The sequence below is a fragment of the Leptonychotes weddellii genome, chromosome 2, assembly GCF_054177405.1.
Source record: "Leptonychotes weddellii isolate Sample4059 chromosome 2, ASM5417740v2, whole genome shotgun sequence".
Taxonomy (NCBI): Eukaryota; Metazoa; Chordata; class Mammalia; order Carnivora; family Phocidae; genus Leptonychotes; species Leptonychotes weddellii.
The window spans coordinates 129,659,525-129,663,337 of record NC_138370.1 but is presented as its reverse complement, the minus strand read 5'-3'; positions in this window follow the sequence as shown (position 1 = coordinate 129,663,337).

Below are 3,813 nucleotides of genomic sequence, written 5' to 3'. Positions count from 1 at the left end.
ATGAACCCTTCTTCTAATTTCCTAGGACTACAATTGCTTTCAAGTCAGTTCTTTAATGACTGTTTAGGTACAAATGAAATGAAGAGGTAAACATTAACAAAATTTTTCTAATACAAAGAAAAAATATATAGAAAAAGCTCATAAGTTTAATAATTGAGAAAATTTGATTTCATGTTAATATGTTGTTTATAATGCAGTTAATACCTAGAGACCAATTCTAAGTCTTGTACTTTTCAGAGACTGGTCAATTTTACAGTTTGTCTGGATTCATTTGATCCTTACTCTTACCTTCCTTCTATTATTTTTTCCACATGGGCTACTTTATTGATAAATCAAAAGGAAAAGGATCAAATAGACAAAGCAACAAAGCAGTAAAGTGCTCACTTCAGGGTTGTAGCCAATCTAATTAATTTTTCATTTGGTTCTCATGTATTAGAAACTAATCAATTTGGGATTATATTTACAGAGTTATAAAAGGAGAGGAGACCAGGCCCTCAATTTGTTGTCTAGTCTGTCCAAATCAGTCAGTTAAACGATCCTGGGGGATACCATAAAGTATATGAATAGGTTCTTGTAAATACTTTTCTTTTAATTACAGATCAAACTGTCAACACTTTCTGCAGACCTTGACTTTGGTAGAAGGGCAAAGTTCTGAAATCAAACAATGGGGCTTTATTCTCAGATTTTTTTCTTTGTTTTCCACTGACATACTTTAGTTAAAATGTCTTTAAGAAAGCCATTTTAGCATGTGGAGGTTTGGAGTGCATGAATGGACATGACTCAAGGAAAGGACTTTCCAGTCAGATAAGAAGAGGTATTAAGATTAGTGGACTTTATCCCATAAGAACTTGTCACTCTTAAGGATATACATAATTACTCCAGAAAATGGAAATAGTAGGAAGAGACACGATATTTCATGGAAATATGGAACCTAGGAAGATGGTGTCTTCTAAAATGGAGTTCCCAGAACATTAGGTGGAACAAAAATAAAATTCATGTGTTGATAAAAGTTTGGTGGTACACCTGTGCCAAGTTTGAAGTGCATCAATATGCTCTAAAACCAGTATTTTAAAACAAAACCAAAAATACTGCCCCAGGACCTGGTATGTTAAGACAGTTGACTTGAGAATATCTAGTAACCTTTAGAATCATCCCTAAATTCTAGCTCGGTCTTGCTATATATTGAATTGCTCACCAAGTTGCTAAATTCCATCTTAACTATTCTCACTGACACTGCATCATTGCTCACCTGGCCCACTGCAATACATCCTAATTACTCTGGGTAACTCCAATCAGGACTATCACAATTACCCCCACTACCCCACCACCTCAGAACTGTGCTAATACATCCTTTACACAGCTGTTAAAGTTACTTTAAAGAAATGAAAATTATATTCCTACCAATGTTGATATTTTTATAACTGGGTTAAAAAATTCACTGTCTCTGTGAAAGTCTTTGTAAACTTCATTTATTCCATTACACTCAAAGGTTCAGAAAAGGATATATATTGTCACTTCACACCAGAGGGGGACCATAAATAAAAGGACTCACCCAGAAATCCTTGCCCAAATAATCAGTCCCTGGCTCAGGAAAATGTTACAGACCAGAGGCCAACACACCTCATTGGACTACTATATGCTATTTATATACATATGTAAAAGATACTATTAGAAAGAAGAGGAAAAATGAATATTTTTAAATATACCAATATGTCTTGAATACTTCAGGCTTTTTTAGAAAAGCAAAAGCCACTAAACAGAATTCCTAACTCCTTATATGATACAGAATTTTAATAATTTTAAAGTAATGGTATTTTAAAAATCAGTCTATTGTACTAGAGATAAGAGTCTTTTCCCTTTCTTTATATAAACTTGGTTAATTGAGGGAATTCTTAGGAAATGAACTAATACTACAAGATTACATGATTTCACAGAAGGAAAACATGATTTCTGAAGTCCCTTTATGACACTCTGGAATTTTTTCCCTCGCTTTTGGAAAGATTAGCTGGGGCAGAACACTCTTTAACCGGGATGCCTGGGTGGCTCAGTCGGTTAAGCGTCTGCCTTCAGCTCAGGTCATGATCCCAGGGTCCTGGGATCGAGTCCCACATCGGGCTCCCTGCTCCGCGGGGAGCCTACTTCTCCCTCTGCCTCTCTCTCTCTATCTCTCATGAATAAATAAATAAAATCTTTAAAAAAAAAAAAAGAACACTCTTTAACCCTATGCATACAATGACCCAAAAGTCATGGCTCTCATAGGATATAGTTTAAAAATTGAATCGGAGTTGAGTCCTTTCAGAGCCTCAAGAGAATTCCTGTTATGCAATTTTCTTTGGGGGCTTTATGGATTAATTAGTACCTGGTTAGGACACAGTGAAAGAACTTGATTTCTATTTCTTACCCTGAGATTCATTAGTTCAATGGGTCCTAAATTGTGTGAGATGATTGTAGTTGACTTATATTCCAGTTTTGGGGAGGGGGGTGGGGGAATGGGTGAAATAGGTGATGGGGATTAAGGAGTGCATTTGTGATGAGCACCTGGTGTTGTATGGAAACACTGAACCACTATATTGTACACTTGAACCTAATATTACACTTTTGACTATACTGGAGTTTAAAAACTTTAAAACAAAAAATACAAGATTTCAAGTATAAGTACTAGTTGTAAATACCAGGGATGTAATGTACAACCTGATGCCTATAGAGGACACTCTGTGTGATTTATAGGAAAGTTGTTAAGGGAATAAATCCTAGGAGTTCTCATCATAAGAAAATTTTTTTTTCATCTTACTGTATTTATAGATGATAGATGTTAGCTGAACCTATTGTAGTAATTATTTCACAATAAATGTAAGTCAAATCATGCTGTACACTTTAATACAGTGATATATATCAGTTATTTTTCAATAAAACTGATAAAGTAGTTTTAAAAAGTATATTTCAGTTTTAACTGAGGTTGTAAAACACTGAGTAAAATACAGCTAAACAGACTTTACATTTTTTAAACCAGGCTTATTAAGGTATATAAAAAGTTTTTACCTTGCTAAAATCAAGAAGTTGGCAGGGTTATAGTCCTCCTAGGAGAGAATATTTTTCCTTACCTCTTCCAGCTTCTAGATGTTGTCCATCTTTCTCGCCTTGTAGCTCTGCTCCCAACTGTAAACCCAGCAATCTTGCATCTCTCTGACTATTCTTCCATGGTCGAGTTTCCCCTCCAAATCCAGGTGAAACAGGTTCTCCACTTTTAAGAACTCATATGATTAGATGGGACCCACCTGACTAATCCAGGCCATTCCCCATCTCTCAAGGTTCTTAATTTAATCCATCTTCAAAATCCATTTTGCCATGTAAAGGCACTTCCAAGGATCAGGATGTGGACATCTTTGGGGGCCTTACTCTGCCTACTAAGACCACAAGTTTCTCATGAAAGCTTTAAAAAATTGACAGTTTGCTTTCTTACTGAAAGTCTGGACTTTTGTCGGGGAAGGTCACTGAAAAGATGTGACTGCCAGTTGACTTGTGAGCTGGATCCAGGCAACCAGAGGCTCCTCACCCCTTCCTCTGTCCTTGGAATGTGGGTTCCACTTGCCGTTCTTGCTCCCAGAGGCTGCTCCAAGGACTTACGTATCCTTTAGATAACGATGTGGTGTTGAGAACACCTGCACGGTATACGTGACTAAACCCAGTTAAGGCCTCTTTATAGAGTTTTAAGATTTGGTGGGAAGGTGTAGGGATTGATTCATCTTGCTGGTGCCGAAGACAAGCCTCGTATGTAAGTTTCCTTTGCTTATTAAAACTGCTATCTGGGGAGGG